The sequence below is a fragment of the Geotrypetes seraphini genome, chromosome 9 (assembly GCF_902459505.1).
Source record: "Geotrypetes seraphini chromosome 9, aGeoSer1.1, whole genome shotgun sequence".
Classification (NCBI taxonomy): Eukaryota; Metazoa; Chordata; class Amphibia; order Gymnophiona; family Dermophiidae; genus Geotrypetes; species Geotrypetes seraphini.
Genome location: NC_047092.1, coordinates 83,943,589 through 83,967,703, shown reverse-complemented (window position 1 = coordinate 83,967,703; position 24,115 = coordinate 83,943,589). Strand labels below are relative to the sequence as shown.

At 41.6% G+C, this 24,115-nt stretch overlaps 1 protein-coding gene and 1 pseudogene across 1 annotated transcript in view; both read right to left on the bottom strand.

Annotated features, from left to right (window-relative positions):
• The window catches only part of DGKI (diacylglycerol kinase iota), a 1,086,779-nt gene that overhangs the window by 148,504 nt on the left and 914,160 nt on the right, over positions 1-24,115 (bottom strand). The gene's annotated exons all lie outside the window — the stretch shown is intronic.
• LOC117366854 lies at positions 664-3,820 on the bottom strand (annotated as a pseudogene).

Genomic DNA, 24,115 nt, shown 5'->3' with positions numbered 1-24,115 from the left:
AAAATTTCAAAGAAGAGAATCCATAATAGTATACCAAATACACCACACAAATACACCCTTTGTTCAATACATGTCCTAAACCCCTTAAAACACCCCTCTTTCCCCCTGATTCCCTACCCCCCTTATCATACGATTGCTTGAAGACATATATTTAGACTAGCAGCCAAATCCCTTCCCCAGGCAACCTAATTCATGACTTCCCCTGATATAATTACAATTAATCAACCCCTATAAACTAAAAAAATAAATAAATAAATTCATGAATACCGAAATAAATAGATAAATATTTTCTAAGAAGTGGACAAATAGTTAATAGAATATAAGAACAAAATAAATTTCATTCCCTACCTACATGGACATTAATTAATAAAATTTTTCAAACAAATATATTTTAATAATATGACCAATAAATACCCTTTAAATTCCCCAAAATCATACTAAAACCCCCTCTATTAAGTTATTAAACAAACTTACAGCAATGAGACCTGACTCCTGAAATTTTTTAAAAACATATATCGGGGAATAAATCTAAGATCTCAGGGTGCCCAAGTAAATTAATCTATAAAATATTAAATTTCCAAAATTCATAAAATAAATACTTTAATACCCTAAACCACCCCCTCTTTTTTCCCCATGAAATTAAAATTAATCAACCCCTAAAGACTAAAATATTTCATAAATACCTGAAAAAATAGAGAAATACTCAAAAAGAATGATTGAATAAATACTTGAGTATAGTAATAAAATAAAGTTACATTCTCTACATATGTGCACCAGCAGTGGCACCACAGCCATGGGGCAGTGCAGCAGGATCACAGGCAGGACTCTTCCATTTGCTTGCTGGTAGCACTCTCTTGTCTCGCTCAGTTGGGCATGAGCCACTCGGTATTCGTGGACTAAGTATTCCAGCTAATTATTAATATACTTCTCTCAATTGCCCACTTTCATAAGAACATAAACAATGCCTCCACTGGGTCAGACTTGTGGTCCATCGTGCCCAGCAGTCCACTCACAAGGCGGCCCAACAGGTCCAGGACCTATGCAGTAATTCTCTATCTATACCCCTCTATCCCTTTTTCCAGCAGGAAATTGTCCAATTCTTTCTTGAACTCCAGTACCAGTACCAATACTGTACTCTGCCCTATTACGCCCTCTGGAAGCGCATTCCAGGTGTCCCACCACACGTTGGGTAAAGAAAACCTTCCTAGCATTCGTTTTGAATCTGTCCCCTTTCAACTTTTCCAAATGCCCTCTTGTTCTCTTATTTTTCGAAAGATTGAAGAATCTGTCCCTCTCTACTCTCTCTATGCCTTTCATAATCTTGTAAGTCTCTATCATATCCCCTCTAAGTCTCCTCTCCAGGGAAAAAAGTCCCAGTTTCTCCAATCTCTCAGCATATGAAAAGATTTCCAAACCTTTTATCAGACGTGTCGCTCTCCTCTGAACCCTCTCAAGTAACGCCATATCCTTCTTAAGGTATGGCGACCAATATTTGACGCAGTAATCCAGATGCGGACGCACCATCACCCGAATCAACGGCAGGATAATTTCTTTTGTTCTGGTAGTAATACCCTTCTTGATTATACCTAGCATTCTATTCGCTCTCATAGCGGCTGCTGCGCACTGTGCCGTCGGCTTCATTGTCATGTACACCATTACTCCCAAGTCCCTTTCTTGGGTACTCTCCTTCAATAAAATCCCTCCCATCATATAGCTGTACCTCGGGTTTCTGCTTCCCACATGTAGTACTTTACATTTCTCAACGTTGAACTTCATCTGCCATCTCGTCGCCCATTCCCCTAGTTTGTTCAAGTCCCTTTGCAATTCTTCGCAGTCCTCTTTAGTCCGAGCTCCACTAAATAGTTTGGTGTCATCTGCAAATTTTATTATCTCACACTTCGTCCCTGTTTCTAGATCATTTATAAATAGCAGCGGCTCAAGCACCGAGCCCTGCGGGACACCACTCGTGACCCTCCTCCAGTCCGAGTAGTGGCTCTTCACTCCTACCCTCTGTTTCCTACCCACCAACCAGTTTCTGATCCATCTATGTACGTCTCCTTCCACCCCATGGTTCTTTAGTTTCCGAAGTAGGCGTTCATCGGGTACTTTGTCAAAGGCTTTTTGGAAATCTAGATATATGATGTCTATGGGGTCTCCTCTGTCCATCTGTTTGTTGATTCCTTTGAAGAAGTGAAATAAGTTCATTAGGCATGATCTCCCCTTGCAGAAACCATGTTGGCTGGTTATCAGAAGTTTGTTTCTTTCAAAATGTTCATCAATGTTGTCTTTTATCAGTGCTTCCGCTATTTTCTCCGGAACGGAGGTCAGACTCACCGGTCTGTAGTTTCCCGGGTCACCACTCCCTTCCTGTCTCCGTCTTTCAGCAGTCCCACCTCCTCCCTAGCCGGCTGCTTCCCTTTAACATATCTAAAGAACGGTTTGAAATTTTGTGCTTCCCTGGCTAGCCTCTCTTCATATTCTCTTTTGGCTTTTCGAACCACAAGGTGACATTCTTTTTGATACTTCCTGTGCTCTTTCCAGTTCCCCTCAGTTTTGTCCTTTTTCCATTTCTTGAATGAATTTTTCTTATTTCCTATCGCTTCCTTCACTATTTTAGTTATCCACACCGGGTCTTTTGTTTGACTCTTTTTGCACCCCTTTCTGAATCTGGGGATATACAGATTTTGCGCCTCGTTTATCATGTCCTTGAAAAAAGACCTGGCATGTTCTACTGTTTGCAATTTCTTGGAAGTGTTCCAAAGTTTCCTCCTTACCATTTCCCTCATTGCTTCGAAGTTTCCTTTCCTGAAGTTGAAAGTTGTCGCTATGCTTCTCTTTCCTTTCGGTATTCCTACTTCAACCTTCAACTTGATCATATTATGATCGATGTTTCCCAATGGTCCCACTACTTCCACTTCCTTTGCAGGTCCCCTTAACCCATTTAGGATTAGATCCAGAATGGCATTTCCTCTCATTGGTTCTCTAACAAGCTGCTCCATGAAGCAATCTTGTGTAGCCTCCAGGAATTCTATCTCCCTAGCGCATTTTGAGCTTCCAAGACTCCAGTCTATCCCGGGATAGTTGAAGTCTCCCATAGTTGAAGTCTCTCTAGGGTTTTGCTGGTTTCATTTTGAAGTTTGTCAAGATAGCCCTTGATCTCCTTTAAAGAAGATTCAATTGCTTCTTTATGTTAGTGCATTTGGTCCACATGAATTCTCCAGTCCTTGTTGTCTGTCCTAATTGTAACATTCAATTGAGAAAGAACACGTTCCACTTCCAGGTTCCACTCTGCTGCGTCTGTTGTTGATTCTAAAATTTCTTCTGGCTTTGAAGATTCACTTAAATCCAACTTTAGTGTTTGTGACTTTAAAACATTCAAACCAATAAGGTGATCATCTTCATTGTTTGTGTCCTCTTCCCGAGTTTCATCCTCAATTTTATTTAGTGTCAATTCTACATCATCTTCCAGTATAGTCTCTTCTTAGCTTGAAAGGAGAATTCCCAAAAGATCGCAGCTCTGATAAGATACTGGACATTATGGCATTGGGGTTATCGTATTCTTGTGTCTGTTCAAACTGATGTCCTGATTTATTAATTAGCCAAGCTGCAAGTGTACAAAACATGTAGAACTGTTCTCCTGGGTTTGTAGGCAGAGCAAAGTAATGTCTAGAAAGCGCCTTCATGTTGTGCTTCCATAGCACTTCTGCTCATATTTCAGTAGCTTCAGTTTATCCAGCAAGTCCTCCATCATCACAAACATCTGAAAGGCGGCCCCGGGATCATGATCCTTCTTGTCATCTTGTCTACCATCCTCTGCCATAGCGGCAGTGGCATCTTCAGCTGCTATCTTTGCAGTTTCTTCGGCTACTTCCGCCACAGTTGCACAACACGGGCCTTTTGCTCCCATTACTATGGGAGATGCGTCTCTGGTGATGGGGCAGGGCCTAGTAACAGTGGAAACTGTAGGCTCGTTAAACTTAATTTGTGTGCTGGTTCTACCCACCAGCTCAACCACCAACGCAAATCAAAGAGAAACACTCGCAGACCTGCAAACACTCACCACAGCTATGACTCCGCTACACAACAGCCCCCAGGCCACCAGGACCCGGCCGCAGAGATCCCCCTGGAAGCAGAAGTAGAAAGCGTGAAGTGAGAGAGAGCTGGCAGGTAAACCGCACAGAACTTTGCATCTGGGCCCGTGAATACCAACAGCCTCAGCCCCGACTCCGAACTCCTGTGTCGAGCCATGCACACTCCACCCTTCTCTCCATCGGGATCCCCAACGGAGGCAGCGTCCCATGGCCCTGCAATCAAACCAGTGGCGGCAGAGGCCCAAACAAATGGGCTCGTGGGACTGCAGGCATCAGAATGGAATGAAGACAGATGAAGGCCGCACTGACTGATCTGCCCACCTCCCCCACCATCACTAACCTCCACTTACGTCAGGTATAAATCTGTATAGTATTAATCTAATGAGCTGGCATTTCTTCTTAGATATAGAATCCTCTCCTGCTGTTGAATAAAAAAAAGACTGCTCACATAGTTCTATTATAGTTAAAAGTCTGTAGACAATTGAAACGTCCAATTCCATATATTAAAATAATTTAGAACCAAAACATTAAAACTCTTCTTTAATTGTTTGAAATCCAGACTCAGTAAATAAATATATAAATAAAGACAGATTTGTCCATTCAGTTCATTGGTGTTTCTTGATTGGACAAAAACTCTTTCAGCTTTTCAGGGTCTTCAAACTGGTAAAATTTTTCTTTATACGTAACCCTCATGAGAGCAGGATAGTAAAGCCCATATGTTGCCCCAATCTCCTTTAATGGTTGCCTCATTTGTAGAAATTGTTTGCGAAGATGCACTGTCGCACTTGCAAAGTCTCAGACAAACATAATATTTGAATCCTTATAAGACAGATTTTTTTTTTTGCCACCTTAAAATTTCTAAAACGTGCTGGAAACCTAGCAGGTCTAGGTCTCTCGTGGCCGTGAGGTCTCCTTTCCAGGATCCTATGCGCGCTCTCTATTTCCAGTGGCACCTTTAAGTTTAGGGGAGTATTTTTGGAATCACTTCTTCCAAGAAAGACAACATATTTTTTCCTTCCACCCAGTGGCGCTCCAAGGGGAGGACGGTCAGCCCCAGGTGCAAACCATGAGGGGGGTGCTCCCGGCCTTGGTGTCATGGCCCGGGAACTTCCCTTCTCATGGCCCGACCAAGGCTTTCGGTAGGCCCCGACCGTGGTCCAGCCTTCTCTCGTTACCTTCTATTCCGTTTCCCCACACCCCCCGTCGGAGCTTCTTTAAACTCTAAACGCTCTAATGTGGGTGCGCTTTCATCACCAGGCTGCCCTTGCATTTCACGTTTCCAATGACGCAACTTCCTGTTTCCGGCCGGGTGGATCGCGGCAGAGGCAGAAGCAGGAAAGGGAGCCGCGTGTGACATAGCAATTTTTCAGCTTAACCAAAGGTAAGTATTGCTGCTGAGCTGCTCTGTTCACTATTGGTGGTGTTTTGTGGAGTTTGCGCTAGTGCTGCCCGATTCAAATCGATTCACCGATTCATTTAGAGTGAATCGATTTGAATCCCCCCAAAAATCGGCCTCCCGTTTTACCATCTGACCCTCCCCCCTCGACCCCTAAAGCAGGATTGGCAATGCTGCCTCTTGCTGGCCGGCGCTGCCGCTCCTGATTTAGAGGGCGAGGGGGAAAGGTCAGTCGGGAAGTGCTGCAGTGTCCGGCTTCCCCCCTTGCCTCCTGCGCCTCCCTTTACCTGATTGCGGCAGAGAGCAGCCTGCAGAAAGGATCGCGGGTACTTTAGCGATCCTTGCAGATTGCCATAGGTCTCAGGAGCTGTCTTCCCTCTGCCGCAAACTTGCCTCTGACATCAGAGGAGGGATGGGACCGCGGCAGAAGGATGACAGCTCCTGATGACTATGTACCTTCGGAGGAGGTACAGTTCTTGGGGGGTGCAGGCCTTCAGGTGTGGGATGTAGGCCTTCAGGGCAGGTGCAGGACTTCAGGAGGCACACCTTCGGGGGAGGTACAGTCCTTCGTGGGGGGACAGGCCTTCTGTGGGACAGAACTTCAGGGGAGGGGGTCTTGGTGTGGAAGTTTATGGAGGGAGGGAGGGAAGGGGGGTTCAAAGATACGTGCATTTGCCAGACTTTGGGGGGAAGAAATAATGGGTCTAAAAACAGAGGAGTGGGAGAGAGATAGTGGATAATGGGATTTAGGGAGGGAAGGAACAGAAAGGGAGAGAAGTTAGACACAAGGGATGGTGTGGAGAGGGGATAGAGATACTGGATAGGAGGATAATTGGAAAGAGAAAGGGAGAAATGGTGGACCCTGGAGTGGTAGAGAAGGAGGGAGAGATGCTGGATGAAAGGGTAGTTGAGAAAAGGTGAATCTGTGGATGGAGATGGAAAAAAAGGAAAGATGCCAGACCTCCGGGGAAGGGAAGGGGAGGACAGAGATGGCAGATGGATGGTTAGCACGGAGAAAGAAGGAGACCCTGGCAAGCAAGACAACCAGAGCCTGGGACCAAAAAGATTTGAAAAATGACCAGACAACAAAAGGTAGAAAAAATAATTCTATTTTCTGTTTTGTGATTACAGTATGTCAGATTTGAAAAGTGTATCCTGCCAGAGCTGGTGTTTGACCGCAAACGTGAGCTAGGATTTAACAGAGAGAGGAAAAGTTCCTTTTGTTTCTTTATTTTATTTACACCACAGCGCCAGTGTGGTTAGGAGAAGCCAAAGGGGGTGAAAAAGCTATAAAATAAACCTACCAGGATGTTTGAAAAAACACCCAATTGGGCAGGAAAATCGAATCGAAAAACCAATTCAATAGAGTGAATCGAATCGAATAGAAATTTTTTTTCCTGAATCTGGCAGCACTAGTTTGTGCTACTGTCTTAGACTTTAGGACCTGGGAATGGGGAGAGATGGCATCCTCAGTACTTTATAATGCAAGTAAAACGAGGATTTGGTCAGACTTTTGAAGGGTCTGCAGAAGAAAAATATTATCTAGGCCGGGGACATGAGACAGCAGGAAATGGGAACTTTTCTTCCTTCTATTTTTGTGAATGGCAAGGTTGAGGATGTCAGAGAGTTCAGTTAAAATATATGCTTTATAAGAAAATATAATAATGTGTTTTATAAAGTTTATAAGCATTGCTGGCCTACCCAGTGAGGTGTTCCTAGTGGTGGTGGTGGTGGCAGCGTGTCAATGTGTTGAGAGGAAGAGGTGGTCTGGGAAATTCTGCTGAGCAAACTCCGGGCCCATTTCCACCCCCCAGTTAGTCCACTCCACTCAACCGGTTCATACACTGAGTGGGTCTTTGGGTGTTGTGCCTGGGTAGTTGTTTTGGGATCTCTTTCAGTGGTTTGTCAGTATCTCCTTGTGGTCCAAGGAAGGAAACTTTGTTAACCTTAGCATTGACCTTCAGAATATGTTTGTAACAGTGCTGCTTGTGTAGCATTAGGCTATGTAGTGATCAAAAGAAAAAAACAGACCTTTGCACATTTTTGCACTATATGGTTGGTGTATGAGGAGATTCACATTTCCTGCACAGCTAAGTCCGTGTGAAGTTACCTTGTGCTGTATTTGACATTTAGCAAGGTCTCTGGAAGGAATGATCTAAGCTTAAAAATGAAGTGGCCAGAAGTTATGGTAAAAGCAGATAGTGTAGCTGGTTTTAAGAAAGGTTTGGACAAATTCCTGGAGGAAAAGTCCATAGTCTGTTATTAAGACATGGAGGAAGCATCTGCTTGCCCTGGATCAGTAGCATGGAATGTTGCTACTCTTTGGGTTTTGACCAGGTACTAGTGACCTGGATTGACTACCATGAGAATGGGCTACTGGGCATGATGGACCATTGGTCTGACCCAGTTAGGCTATTCTTATGTTATGTTCTCATCTGTAGGGGCCTTTTTTTTCACTTCTTATTTTAATGTATTTTTTTTTCTGGGAACTTATCAGTGTTTTTTTTTATAATGGGAACAAAAATGGAAGAGAATTAATGTGTGTGGAATGGGGGTGGGTGGGGGGGGGGTTAACTAATTTCTTTAGCTAAATAAGTTTACTTTGGTGTTCAGAAGCCAGGCCATTACAAATGGATATACTAATAGTATAGGATCCCTAGAATAGAGGTTCCCAAACTTTTTAATGTCTCCTTTTTTTTTTTTTTACCTATCTTCCTCTTTCTTTCACCCCTCCCAGTATCCACTTTCCTCACATGTTCTTAAGATAAGCCAAGTTCCTTGGGCAGTCTGCATCACAAGTAGCTGGCAAATACCAAAGAGTAGATCATATTTTTCACAGTTGATCTGAAACAATATGATGGCTTTTACTGGTCTTTTCATTCAGCCATCTCTGTTCTGTTCTCCATACTCTCTCTCTTGTTTGTTCTCCTCTGCTTGGGCTATCGGTCCCAATCCTAACTTTTTTTTAACAGCAAATCACCTTATGTTTAAATATATTTATTCATTTTCAACGTGCATAGAAACATCCATAGCAGAACAGAACAAAATACTTACATTTGTGCACAAATATTATCCCTCCCTTCCCCCCCCCCCCCATTTCCCCGACTAGATACATCAACATAATAATCTCTGAGTACAGGGACCAATCCTAACTCTTTAAACTCCTACCCCACTGGTTCAAATTGCCACCTTTCCAATCTTATTCCTATTCCTCCTCTCTTTCTCAGGTACCCTATGAAAAGTCTTTTGTCTCCAACAAGTTTGCCTACATTCATCTTTCTCTCTCATACTTACCAACTCCCAGAGCAAGAAGTTGGAATTTCCCCCAAAGACTCAACTTCTTTGACAGAGGGCAGCACCTGAAGTAATGTTTTCTCACCTTGCCTGATTGGGCTTCTACTCTCACCTTCTTGTAGATTTCAACATCTTCTTCCACCTCAGTCTCGCTGCGCCTCTTCCTCTGAAGCTCACTCTGTCTGTTCACTACTGCTCTGGGTAGCAGAGAAGTCCCTCTCTTTCTTTCTCACTGTTTTTTATTCCTGGCTTTCCTTCTTTCTTGAACCATTCTCTGCAGCCGTCATTCTTGGGGATTTTAACATTCATGCTAAGGACCCCCCCCCCCCCCCCACACACACACACACACACTTCCCCTAACTTATGCTTCTAAGTTTGTTGTTTTAACCTTCTTACTCAGTCTCCAGATATGCTCCACTATCCCTACTAACCAGAATGGCCCAAGCATCACCTGCAACTACTCCATATGTACTTCTAATGTCATGACAATTCAGACATAATTTATGTTATGTTATGTTTGGAATAATGGTTACATATATGAGGTTCAATAAAAGAAAATTTTCACTGCCTGTTTGTATTCTGACCATTTATTCCATTTCATGGTTATTACAAAAATATTTTTTTACATAGAGGGGTGTCAAAAAATGATGGGCCCCGGGTGCCACATACCCTAGGTACGCCACTGCTTCCACCCCCTTCCTTTAAACCAAGGAACCTCACATTATTTCTTCTCGCCCGGTTCTCATAGTCTGTCATCCATTTTTCCATTTCTTTGATGACCTTATGATCATTTTTATAGTGTTGCTGCTCTTGTTCCACTTTCTCCATTCTGGTTTCCATCTGATCCATTCTGGCATTAACCATATCCATTTTGTTTCCCAGATTTGCCACTTCTTCTTTCACCACTACCACTTCTTCCTTTACCGCCACCATATGCTCTGTGATATTCTTTAAAGCTGACCTAATATTTCTTAGCTCCTCTAAAAGTTCAATCATATCTAGAGCATCCAAAGGCAGGAGAGTCTTGCCAGGATGGATCCTCTTTCAGTCTCTTTGCCTTCCCACTTGATTTTAATGTTGTTTCAGGCTTAGATTGTTTGCTAGACGCCATTAGTTGAATTCCAGACTTTCTGCCTTTAAGGAGAAGAATTATAAAGCTGAAAACCAACAAAAGGATGCCCAGGGATGAGAAATCAACAGCTACACAGCCATTTTCTATGTCTCCAAGTTCTGGAGCTGTGTGCTGGGAGGATAGGTATATGTTGTCATAGGGAAGCCCCTGTGAACTCTGATTTAAACCCAGAACTGTAAATTGCTGGCTGTCTTCAACCTGCCGCCAAGCCCAGGCATTTGACAGGAAGGAAAATAGATAGTGACAATTCCTGTTTATTTTTTTCTAAAAAAGACTCCAAAGGTGGGGATTGCAAAACAGCCAGGTGTAAGCCAACATGGAAAAATAAAGCAGGAACATATTGAATCCAAGTTGAGTGCAAACCTTAGGCAGAAAGCTAAGGTTAGTCAGGCAGACACACCTAACAGTGCAACACTAATAAGAGACAGACAGGCAGTCACCTGGAGTTAACCATAAGTATCTCAGCAATGCAAGTCAGGCAGCAGCAGCAGCAGTTCAAAGCCGGATCTCTAAGAAGAAACAGCCACAACCCAAGCCACGCTGAACTCAGGACAAAGATAAGGACAGGGGGATACAGCAATACAGCAACCTATAAGAATCTTGCAATAAGGACTGTGTTTAATGAAGAGGATGTTACCAGGAAGTCCAGCTGAGTAATCCTGATGTAGAAGCTCAAAGGCAGCATTTTGTCAAGTGTATTTGTTAGCAGTGAAGGGTGGTGAAAGTTTGGGGAGAAAATAATACTTACAACTTGCCTAAATTCTAGAAGCTTTTTGAAAGGGCCATGGTTGGGCCAGAGCCTAAATAAAAGGCTTTAAGCAGAGTAGCCTGTTACAGGAGAATGTAAAGGGCAGAGGAACGGTGGACTGTGCAATTCCTGCCTGGGCAAATGATATTGAATTGATTTTTGTCCTGGATATTGTTTGGCTAACATTTTTTTTCTTTCTTTTGAATGAACTAATAAGGGCAAGTACCCAAAGTGGGAGAAAGTGTTTTGAATCAAAATATAATCAGAGGCACAGACCAAACTAAAGAGGATCTGTGATTAAAAGCCCTCTGGAAAATAAAAGTTACAGTGAAGAACTGTTGGATCTATTTGAAAATATGTTGATTTTTCATTTTTATCATTAAACTTTTTATTGATTTATAATACTTCGCAAGTGGTACACTTGTTTCAGAAATACAGAACACAAAATTTAAAGAAGGAAAAGAAAAACATCATTAGTGGTATACAGCTTATTGTCTTTCTTAGACCACAAATTACCAGGAAGATCCATTAGGTTCATGGAGAAAATAAAAGAAAACTGATTAGCGGAAAGCTGACTATGCTTAACAACCCCATAATTAAATCCAGCTGATCACATCTAATCTCCAAAGATCTTTTTAAGGTCCAAGAAGGCTCTCAATTGTGATGGTAAAAAGAAAGTGTACTTAGTTCCAAGGTAACAAATCAAACATTTACAAATAAGATGTCCCCAGTTCCTTTGTTTCTTTACGCATAGAAAGAAATTCTTTTCTGCGATCCTGTGTTATCTTGGATACATCCAGATAAATCCAGATTCTTTGTCCAGAAAAATCTTGATATGAATTCCGAAAGTAAAGTTTCATTATATGATTTAAATCTTGTTCAAACACAAAGGAGACTAGAAGGGTCCCCCTTTTCTTTACATCGGAAAGGGATTCCTCCAAAATTGTAGTCAAATCTTTTTGTACCAACAAGTTCCCTTCTTTATCAGCCTTAGTCAGGTTAGTAGGAATATAATATATTTTCTTAAATGGAGGAATAGCTTGTTGAGGAATTTTAAGAATCTCCAATAAGTATTTTTTGAAATAGTTATAGGCTTTTTAAAGCTGTTGATTTGGGGAAATTTAGTATCCGTAAGTTTAGTCTCCTATTAAAATTCTCAAATTGTTCCAGTTTGGAGTGAACATGAATTTTATCTCTGACCAGGGTTGTTGTTATATCTTTTAAATCTTTTCATTCAATTTTAACAGATATTAATTGTTCAGCAGAGTCATGTTTGGTCATTTCTATAGTTTTTGACAAATTGTCTTCTTTCCTTGAAAGGCTAAGTACCTCTTGTGTCGATTCAGTTAACTTCCGTCAAACCTCTGTAGAACCTGCCATATGATATCCAGAGTTACCACCAAAGGGGACAAAGGCAGAGGTACATTCGCTGCAGGTCCCAAGGCTGTTTGCTCAAGTCTTCTCTGCGGGTGCTCCTCCCTCCAGGCTCAGCTCCAGATCAGCGACTTCCGCTCTTAGAGCCCCTGCCAGGGCAACCCGTGCTGACATCGGACACGGTGGTGCGCTAGAATGCGGAGGGGACAACGATGTTTCATGCCCCAAGAGGCTGGACGCTCCATCGTCTGAACCTAAAGCAGGGCCCTCTTCTCCGTGGGGCGGGGTTGAAAGCTGACTCAGAAACCTCTCAAGGGTTTGTTGTTGCACTGGCGTGGAGGTTCTGAGCTGCGAGGGAACTAACTTCAGAAGTCCCTTCCTTTTAGTATGCGGCATCGTGTAAGAAAGAAAATGCCGTGAAAAACAAACGCAGCATTAAAAGGCAAGCAAGGAATTAGCCAGCTCCACAGGAGAAGTAAGAGAGCCAGACTAGCATGCATCGATTTTGGATCCCCTCAATTTTTCATTTTTAATAAACATTACCATTTAATAAAACAGAGAGTGAGTTGGACCTTTTTTATTCTGTGCATACTAAAACTCCCCTAGCCTCAAAAAAAGAACCATTCGGTCTGTTTTACCTGTGTCCAAACCCTAGGCTTAGCTGTTGCACTGCCTACACCCAGTCACAATATGTATAGGCTTGCTTGAAGTCTAGAGAACAGAGCCAGGCAGTCTTCTCAGAGAAATTATTCAAAATTTCTCCTTCACCAAGTATTTGTTGAAAGCATTGAGGTCCAGAATCGGATGGAGACCTTTGGTAATTTCAGTATGAGAAAATACTGTGGAGTAGAACCCTCTGCCACTCTCCTGCAAGGGAACTTCTTCTATGGCATTGAGCTGGAGTAAGGCTGAAAGTTCCTGACAAAGGAGGGTCTTCTGCTTGGAGTTGAAGAAAGACTCTTTTGGAGGATGATTTGGGGGCCTTTTCTGCAATCAAAAGGCATAATCCCGATTTACCACTTGAAGGACCCAGTGATCTGAAGTTATAAGGGGCCAGCATTGATAATGGGTGAGTCATCCCTTGATAGGTAGAGTCTGAGGTGTAGATTAAGAAATACTGGCTATGTTCTCCAGAAGAAAGTCATAAGGACTGCTATGGTTTGGATTGAGAAGGCACACAAACTTTTCACTGCTTTTGTTGTCTGGACCGTCTTTGAGTTGTTAGTCGAGTAGATACAGCAGATTGGTGATATCTGTGTTTCAAGTAGAAATTCATGCACTTGAAAGTGCTTGAATATCTCCTTGTAGGATGAGGTTGAGACTTTGAGGACAAGGTCGTCATGCATTCAGTATGATGTTTGATTTTTCTGAGTGGCCTCCTCTATGCAGTCTCTGAATAAATCATCTCCTATGCAGGGTATATTAGAAAGACAGTCTTGAACATTGGAATCCAGTCAGAAATCTGCAACCAACCTTGTCTGCACATTGCAATGGATACTGCAAAGGCTTGAGACGTAATCTCAAAGGTGTCAAATGTAGAACAAGTCATGTATTTCATGTCTTGAGGAGATCATTGACTAGATGATGGTATGAGTGAAAATGGTCTAATCTAATCTAATCTTCATTTTATATACCGAATCTACACCCTAAGGAGCTCCTCAGTTTACAGTTCGTTAAAAAATGAAACATAACAAGTAAAAACTATGGGATAAAACCAGAAATTGGTTAATTAGATGGATGGAAAAAGTTAGAAAAAAGTATGTTGAATTGCTTAAAATTACTATACGACAGCTAAAATCAAATTAACTATTGTGAAAACAACCAGGTTTTTAAACTTTTTCAAAATTGAAATAATTGATCTACCAGTCTTAGAGAATCTGGAAGTCCATTCCAAATTCTCACCAATTTAAAAGTAAAAGATTTATTAAACTTCCCAGTGCATTTAATACCTTTCAGAGAAGGAAATGCTAATTTGTGAATTGTTGAAATTCTTGAATAGCAATGGGGAAACATGGTAGTACTTTCTCTTTCCAAAAATAAGTTTAGCCGCTATATTCTGTATTAACTGGAGACGATCTAAACTGCCCTGTTTAATACCCAAATAAATAGAATTACAGTAGTCCAACTGGGCCAACACAGTGGATTGTACCATTAATAAATGATGTTCTTGATAAAATAGTGCCCTGACTTTCCTCAGCATGCACAAAGTAAAGAAACATTTCTGGACACCTTACATCCCCTCTCCGAAACTTGAGCTCCCTCCAACTCTTCCGAAAACATCTGAAAACTTGGCTTTTCTCAAAAATGTAACATCCCCCCCCCTCTCTGGTACCCTATCACCCCTTTATCTTCCTTACACTTAATCCTATAACCCTCCTTTGGAGGTCCTTTCTATCTTAATCCCTGTAAACCGTGCCGAGCTCTACGATTGTGGAGATGTGGTATACAAACCTAAGGTTTAGTTTAGTTTAGTTTAGTTTGCTAAGGAATTTATCTGGTCATTAAAAGTGAGAGAGGAATCCAGAATAATACCCAATACTCTAGAAGTGAAGTCAAGTTGTAATATAATATTTGATTTCAATGCAATATTAGTAGGGAGATTAACTAATCTAGGTCCGATCCAAAGCAGCTTAAGTTTTGGCACATTCAGTTTCATTTGCATGAAATTCACCCAACTCTGGAGCTTATATATACAGCTATCTATGCTTATAACCAGGTCACTGAAATCATGTTTGACTTCCAATAAAATAAAAATGTCATCCACATAGATAAAAATAGATTCTGCAAACGAAAGACAGAAATTTTTTAAGACGTCATATAGATATTAAATAAAATAGGTGACAAAGGAGAATCTTGTGGCACACCACATTTGGATATCCATGAAGATGAGACCTGGCCCTCTAAGCATACCTCATAAAAACATCTGATGGAATATGAGTATATTGGTCATAAAGAGATATCTTTTGGACCAGAGATTTCAGATAAAATAACAGGTAAATATTGTAGTTTAAAATTCTGTTTGCCAGCATAGTTGCTTTGAACATTTTGGGCTCCTTTTACTAAGGTGCACTAAAGAAATTAGTGCACACATGAAATTACCGCGTGCTAAACCCACGCTATGCTTCTAGAACTAACGCCAGCTCTATGCTGGTGTTAAGGTCTAGCGCGCACAGCAATTCATCACACGCTATTCCACGTGTTACAGCCCTAACATACCTTGTAAAAGGAGCCCTTTGTGTCCAAATTTATCCAGAGTTCTACTTTTTTCCCCAGGGGAATTACTGTCATAAGTCCTGATACTGAATACCTTTTTCAAGGCAGATTCTACGACCAAAGATTGTTGTTGTAATTCTGGTCTATCAAAGCTAAGACAGAATTGGATTCTGTAGAAGATATCCAACTTACATGGCACTACTTGGACGTTAAGAGGAGATTCCCAATTTTTTAATAAGGCCTCTTTCATGAGGTGGTGGAGTGGAAACTTTAGGCATCTTTAGGCCATTCTTTGCAGTCAAGTGCATCCATGTATTCTGCTTGTGGTTGATTTTCAGATTCCATTTTTATAGGCAATGCCTGCCCCTTTTGTCTAATAAACTTAATAGTGATAATGGATGTCTCTGATGTGTGCTTACGTCATGCATTGATGATGAACACACATGATGTGCATCTGTATCATGAGTTGGTAGCCATTAGTGTTCTACTTCAGCATCGAGCACTGAAGGACAGTGGCAATGTGCCTCAGCCTCATGCACTGATGGACAGCAGCAATATGCTTCGATATCCTGCATCAACGATGGATATCTATGACATGTGAAGATGTCTTGCATCGATAATTAATGCCCATGATGTACACTGATGTCATGTGTCAATGATATCGGTGCTCAATGCTTGATCTAAACAGAGGCTTGGAATGTTGAGGCAGGAATTTGCACAATGTGCACTTGCAGCAGCCTAGCTAGTTCTTTCTACAACAGTTCAAGGTTTCAAGGTTTTATTAAAATTTGATTTGATCGCTTATCCAATTTCTAAGCGAGTTTACAATATAAAAAAGAAAAGAAAAATAAACCCAGAGCATGAACATAATAAAAATGCCATTAACAATACCATTAACACATACAGAAAGAATACAATTACAAAGAAACATCAACTAATACTTGGCATATTAAAAGGGGATAAATGAGACAGACAGACAGACGGATGAGAGACAAAAGGAAATAAGGTTGGAAATACAATTTGGATAGGAGTGAAAGCTAAATAAGGAAAAAAAAACCAAAAGGAAATTGCTGCTTAATTCCTAGAAGGAGTTAAAAGGATACTGTAAATTTTTCAATTAACTGTTAAAAGCTTCTTTAAATAAATGACTCTTGAATAGGCTTTTGAAATGTTCAAGATTAGCTTCTTCTCTTACAAGAGCTGGTAAGGTATTCCAAAGTTGTGGGGCTACAACTGAGAAAATGTCATGCCTTTTGGTTCCTATTATATGAAGGGAGGGGACCGTCAGCAAATTACGATTAGATGATCTAAGACTGCGGGGTGGCTCATATGGGATAAGATATTTATCAATAAATTGGGGCAGTTTAGAATGAATTGTTTTAAACGTTATTAAAGAGATTTTGTAAGTGATTCTTTGATTAATTGGCAGCCAATGGGCATTTTGAAGTAGGGGGGTTACATGGTCGTATTTTCTAGATTTTGTTATTAATTTAATTGTGGCATTTTGAATTATTTGTAAGCTTTTTAATTCTTTCTGGGATACTCCTATAAATAAACTAATACAGTAATCTAATTTTGCAATGATTAATGAATGGACCAGAATGTTAATGGATTTAGGTTCTAAGAATTTAGAGATTGAGCGAATCAGTCGCAGCTTGAAAAAACATGATTTGATTACAGAACTTATATATGGTTGTGGAAGGTTAGGTTTTTTTTATCAGATACTACCCGTAGGATTTTTATAGAGTCCACATGGTCCAGGGGAGAGGTATCAAGAAGAATTGGAGTGCTGAACTGATTGTGCAGTGATGTCGCCAGTACAGATACTTGCAAAGGTACCATGGGTGCAGGCTGCATCAAATGAAACATTTGTGACTCTGAGGCATGCGTCATAGATGATTCAATCTCAGTAAATTGGCGCTTAGAGTGCTTTGATGGTGAAGACTGTGTGGATACAGACTTAGGGCCTGTTTACAAAGCCGCGGTAATGGCCCCGAAGCCCATAGAGATTTAAAGGGCTTCAGGGCTGTTGCTGCACAGCAGCCGCTAGCGTAGCTTTGTAAAACAGGCCCTTAGAGGGAGAAATATGTTTATGCTTTTTAGCTTTTATATCTGGTTCCCCTGAGGCAGGCAGCACTAGAGAAACAGATGTTTGATGCTGTGCATTGGCTTCTGAATTTTCAGATATTATTGATGATCCTGAAGTTGACCCCAAAAATTTTTTGTATTTCAACTTTCAGGCTTTATGCAAACTCTTCTGCAACTTGGAGTACAGCATGCAAGAAATGTCCTGGTGTTCAGGCACTGGACACACCAGTTGTGTGAGTCTGTACCTGAAATGGTCCTTTGACACCAAGTGCACTGCTTGAACCTGCTTAAAACGTTGGGCATGGATGGGAAAACCACTGACACGAGGTCAAAAGTCTCAACAGTTAGAGGGATGTCAAGTAAAAGAAATACCAAAAAAGGGCAACATTCCCCGCTTTAGAACAGGCTGAAATAAATTAGTCAAAAATCAAAAATTGTAGTATCAAACAAATTGTATAAGAAGAAAATAAAAAAATTATAACTAGAAGATAGGGAGACACAAAAAGTATGCATACAATATGCATTAAATATGCGAATAAAAGGAGACTTCTGGCGGAAACATGGCACTGTAGGCAGTTAACTCCTGCAGCTCCATGACCCCCGACCACAGATCGACATATTATCTGCTTTTTTCCCTCCCATTTGTCGCGATATTCGGAGCGCTTTCCACCCGGGGTGCCCAGCAGTGTATAATTTGCTGTTTCCCAACGCCGAATGGCGGTGAAGGTAACTCGCAAAGCCCAGGATTGGAGTAGGCAGGTGGAACCTAAGATGGCGGCACACGTGGCTCCTTCTTTGCTGGAGTCTCAGAGTTCGCTGTGGGTGGTGGAGGTTACAGCTGAGGTCCAGGCAGCAATCAAGGACACCCTGGGAGATAAACTTCAGCGTATCCTGGACAAATTGGATACGTTGGACCAGCGGTTTGCCTCCCTAACATTGGAGGTAAAAGAGACCCAGCAGCAACTTAGTATGGCAGAGGACTCCCTGCAATGCCTGACCCAGGATCATACGGCCCATACCACTTCTTTGGCGGCGCTCCAATCCAAGGTGGAGGACCTGGAAAACCAGTCCTGGCATAATAATGGGTTCTGAGGTTAGTGGGCCTCCCTGAAAGTATTAGAGAAGGGGAGCTGGAGGAGTTTTTGGAGAAATGGCTCCGTGAGTCCCTGCAGCTTTCTCAGTTTTCGGGTCCCCTGTGGATCTAACGGGCACACTGCCTGGGCCAGTGCCAGGAGGACATGGATAGGCCCCGTGTAGTGATCTGTCACCTCCTGAATTACAGGCACAAGGTTGCGGTGCTCCGTGCCTTGCGCCAGGGGAGCAAGTTGCAACATGATAATAAGCACACCCTGTGCTTTCAGGACTACTTGGCAGAGGTATCCCAGGCCAGACGTCACTTCTCTCCCTTGTGCACCAGCTTAATTCGCAGAAAGATTGTCTTTGCTCTGCAATACCCGGCTCGTTTGAAAGTGGTTCACTTAGGCAGGGCTCACCACTTTGATTCTCCTGATTTGGCCAAGCACTTCATTACTGAACAGTTTCCAAAGGGCCCTGTTTAAGTGGAGGTTCAGTACTATGGATACTTACCTTTATGCCTGGATGGGACCTAATCTTGTGGTCATCGTCTTTGAAAAGGCCTCATGCTTATTCCTGGTTTTTGTTGTGTTCGATTGTTTGCTTTGAGACTCCTTCCGATTGCTGCTTGACAGAGGGAGATTGATCCTAGACTTTAGAACTGTTGGCCTGGACCTGGTCATTGGGGCCTTCCTGCTGCATTGCTTGTTTCCTGGACTTTTTATTTGTTGGCAGACAAAGGGCCTGTTCCCCAGCTGAAGATCCTGCGATGCCTTCTTATTTCTTCTCTCTCTGTCTATTTTCTTTCTTTTTCCCTGTTGGGCACTTTGGATGGGAGGGGGCTGGAGTATCTGGGGTAGCGGACAATTGTGGTGAGGGAGGGGGAATGATCTTGATGGGGTTCTGTGTGTGGGGTTTTTTGTTTCCTAGTAGTTACATCCAATTTGGGGGTGTTATGGGTATATGGGGGGATAGTAGGGTTGGGGGGTGGAGGGGGGGTTCAGGTATGAGGTACGGGGACAGGCCACCCATGCGTCTGCGTGGATTCTGGAGGTTGATAGCTGGTATCATTGCACACTTTTTGCTATACCCTGGTGGAGGGATTCCACCTTAGATGTTTCTGGACCTGAAATTGACTTCCTAGAATGTGGGAGGTATTTACTCGCTCATTAAACGTTCTAAGATCCTGACCTATTGAACCGCACGCAGACCCATGTGACATTTTTGCAGGAAACTAGACTTACTACCGTAGAACATGCTAAATTGTGTACCTGGTGGGTGGGGTCCCATTATGAGTCTCCTGCTATCCATAAAAAGGGGGGGGGGGTGATTCTCATTAGAAAAGGGGTGCAGCTGGAGATCCACTGGGTAGTTAGAAACCCCAATGGTCGTTATGTGATGGCTCTAGTCTCCCTTAATGGTAAAACTATGCTGCTTTGCAATGTGTATGCACCCAACAACCCTGGTGCTCATTTTTTCGGCACTTCCATAATAAAATTTTGGCATTTGGGGCTGTACCTATGCTGGTGGGTGGTGATTTCAATGAGGTTTTTGACCCTGCTCTTGACCCTGCTCAGGAGTGGGCAGAGAGACATCTAAATCCATTACTGGACCTGCTCTGTTAGCCCATGCTTTGAATTTGATTTGTGAATCAGTTGGATCTGCCCAAATCAGAAAAAGATTGTTCCGATTCGGGCAGGTTAGTGAATCTAGCCCTAGAGCATGGTTAGATTAGCTTTTGAAGGTAATAATATTTACTGCTCTGACACCTTCATATCACCCTTCCTTATCTTCCTGTCTCCCACCTTCCCCTCCTTCTTCCTGTAAGACTTGTTTGAATTACTTTGATGTTTTACTCTTATATACTGATAGCTGTCTTAGGGCTAGATTCACTAAGAACACCAATCGTGTCCCGACCACTTTGCGATCACTTAGCGACCCCAACCCAATTCACTAACCTTACTCCTGATCTGATCCGTCTCCGATCCGATCCGTGCATGAAAAATGAGGGGGAATGGTATGCAAATACAGGCAGGCAGCAATTCACAAAAAAAAAAATGAGGGACACCGACTGGGCTGGCCGATTGAAAAATAAGCGACTGCTAAGGACCAGTCACTCAGGTCCTTTCCGACTGCCCTGCTCTCTGCCACCCTGCTCTTTGCTCTTTCCGCCCTGCACTCTGCCCCAATTCTCTTGCTCTTGCCCTGATTCTCCGTTCTTATCTGCCCCGACTCTCTGCCCTGACTCTCCGCTCTTCTCTGCTCCGACTCTCCTACCCTTCCCAGTACAAGCCCGTGGTTTTAACCCATGGGTTTAAAGTGGGTTAAAACCACGGGCTCGCAATGTTAAAAAAAGTAAAACAAAAACGTTAAAAAAAGTTTCCGGCTCTGCTGGGCACGGAGGGCCAGCGCATGCGCAGACTATCTACAGGCAAATAAGATTATCTGCACATGCGTCGGGATCGCTGGAGAGTGATCCATGCAGTTGGTTGGGGGTGTGATTCTGATCACCCTCATTTGCATGAGGACGCTTTGTGAATCAGCCCCTCGGCCACGGATCAGATCGGATCAATCCTGCACAATCAATCCTAACAGAAAACCATGTCTTTCGAACACACAGAACACACCTTTGCCTAGTATGGAATATGTAATCACAAACTAATCTCTCCCCTTTTACAAAACTGTAGTGCAGTTTTTAGGCACTGTGGTAACAGCTCAGATGCTCATAGAATTCTGAGTGTTGGAGCTGATACCACCACAGCCGGTGCTAAAAAACACTCTACAGTTTTGTAAAAGGGGGGATACAATAGAAATACGTAGACAAGAAGCTAGACTCTGCATACAATGCAACACCACAGAAACTGTGATGTATGTCCCCAAAGCAAAAAGTAAATAAATAAATAGAAATTTTTTTTCTACCTTTCTCTTCTCTGGTTTCTACTTTCCTCATCTTCTTGTCATTCTCTTCCTTTCATCCACTGTCTGCCCTTCTATATGCTATCTTCTCTCCTTCTATGCCCCTTCCAGAAACTGTATGCTTCCCCTTTCCATCTCTCTCTTCACCCACATTGGTGTTGCATCCATCTTCTTCCCTTCCCTCCTCCAATGTTCTAGCATCTCTTTCCTCTCCTTCCCTTTCCTCTCCCACACCCCCATGGTCTGGCATTTCACTCGCTCCTCTCTCTACCCCTCCACTTCCATCAGCATTTGCCCCCTTTCTTTCCCTCCAACCCAATTCCATCCAGTATCCTTCCCCCTTTATGTCTCTCTCCCCTTTCACTGCACACCAATTCCATCAGCATCTGCCCCCTTTCTTTCCTTCCACCACCCTTCCATACCACCCTGCCATGCTGGATGCGGGCTACAAAGTTCCGTCTGCAGAATCAGAAAGAAGTAGGGAGATTGTGGATGTCTTTCAAGAGGCTCTGCTCAGACATATAAGAACATAAGAATTGCCGCTGCTGGATCAGACTAGTGGTCCATCATGCCCAGAAGTCCACTCATTTTTGTTCTATTACAAACTGATACAAACTGGTACAAATGGATAATGGGAGGGATTACAATTTATAGAAAAAAAAGAGGAACATTTAAGGTAAGAACACAAGGGATGGGATCGCTTAAGGAAAGGTATAAAATGAATAGAATGAAGATACTTTAATAACTCGTATAGTAAATTCAATTAGGATCTGAGGATATTGATTTAGATTAATTGAACTGTCCATGTGTTAATAGCCTCTTTGTAAAAAAGGTTTTAAGGAACGCTTAAATTTTTTAATTTGATGACCTATTCGTTAAATTCATTAGGGTCAAGATATTTTATTTAATTGATTACTCTGTCTATATATTGAATGCATCTTTATAAAGAAAGCCTTTTAAGGCGCGCTTGAATTTGTCTAAGGATGGTTCGCCACGTAAGTAAATTGGCAAATTATTCCACTGCTGGGGAGCTAATACTGAAAAGATGGTTGCTCTTCTGGTCCCAATTATTTTCAAAGAAGGAATAGTTAGTAGGTTTTGTTGTGTTGATCTGAGTGTCCTAAATGGAGAGTAAGGTATTAAGAGTCGATCCAAGAATATTGGCACGTGTAACTGTTGTATTTTAAATGTCAGTAATATGATTTTAAACATTATTCTATGTGTAATAGGTAACCAGTGTGCAGCTTGTAAAAGTGGTGTGATGTGATCATATTTTTTTGAATTTGTAATAATTTTTATTGCTGTATTTTGTATTATCTGTAATCTTATTTCTTTAATGGTTATACCATGGTATAAAGTATTGCAATAGTCTAGCCTAGAAATGATTAGTGAATGAATAAGGGTGTTGAGAGCTTCCGGTTTTAGAACTTTAGTTAATGATCTAATGAGACGTAGTTTGTTGAAGCAATTTTTAACTACTGAACTAATTTGATTATGATAAGTGAATTCTTGATCCAGTGTTACTCCCAATATTTTTGTTGTATTCACTTGTTGGAGAGGAATATTGTTTAGAAGTATCTGAGATGAAATTTTTTCTTTTAAATCCCTTTTCCATGGGAAGAACTTCACAGATGATTTTGTTGCATTTAACACCAACATATTGTCCTTGAGCCATTGGCTTATTTGTGTTAACTTATTATTAATAGATATTATCTCATTTGGATCTGCTGAATTTAGAGGGTAAAGTAATTGGATGTCGTCTGCGTATGCAAATGAAGAAAATCCAATAGATTGGCTGAGGGTTAGTAGAGGTGCCAGAAAAATATTAAATAGAAGCGGAGAAAGGATTGAACCTTGCGGAATCCCAAAAGAATTAATGAAGTTATTAGATATTGAATTATTGAAAATGACCTTAGCTGAACGATCTTGAAAGTATGTTTTAAACCAATTTAGTACTTGGCCAGAGATGCCAATTGAAGATAATCTTTTGATGAGTAGATGATGATCTATAGTGTCAAAAGCCGCGGATAAATCAAGTGAAATCAAAAGAACTGATTTATGATGATCTAAATGATATTGTATATTAGTTGTAAGCCCTATCATAGAGTGTTCAGTTGAGTGGTTTGGTCTAAAGCCTGTCTGATTAGGATGTAGTGAACAGGTGTCAAAGTCGGTCCTCGAGGGCCGGAATCCAGTCGGGTTTTCAGGATTTCCCCAATGAATATGCATGAGATCTATGTGCATGCACTGCTTTCAATGCATATTCATTGGGGAGATCCTGAAAACCCGACTGGATTACGGCCCTCGAGGAGGGACTTTGACACCCCTGATGTAGTGTGTGAGTTTTTTCTACAAAGTTAGTTATCTGATTAAAAACTACTTTTTCTATTAATTTGGCAAGGAATGGAAGATTTGCTATGGGTCAGTAATTTGATTCAATTAAGATTGTTTCTTTTGGATTTTTTTTATAATTGGTCGAATGGTAGCTTCTTTCCATTCTTTTGGTATATATCCTGTAGTTAAACTAGATTCTATCATACTCTGGATAAAAGGACTAAAGAAAGAAAAAATGTTATTTTAATAGAAATGGAGAGATTGTATAAATGTCTGTACCCTATGCATTGATACTTTGTAAAATAATTTTAAGATCTTCAAAAGTGGGAATGATAAAATTGGCACATTTGGAGGTGGGTATTGTTTGTATTTGTACTTCATATTGGCTAAGATTAATATTTGGGTTAACGCAATCTCTGATTTTATTGATTTTATTAACAAAGTGGTCCGCAAGA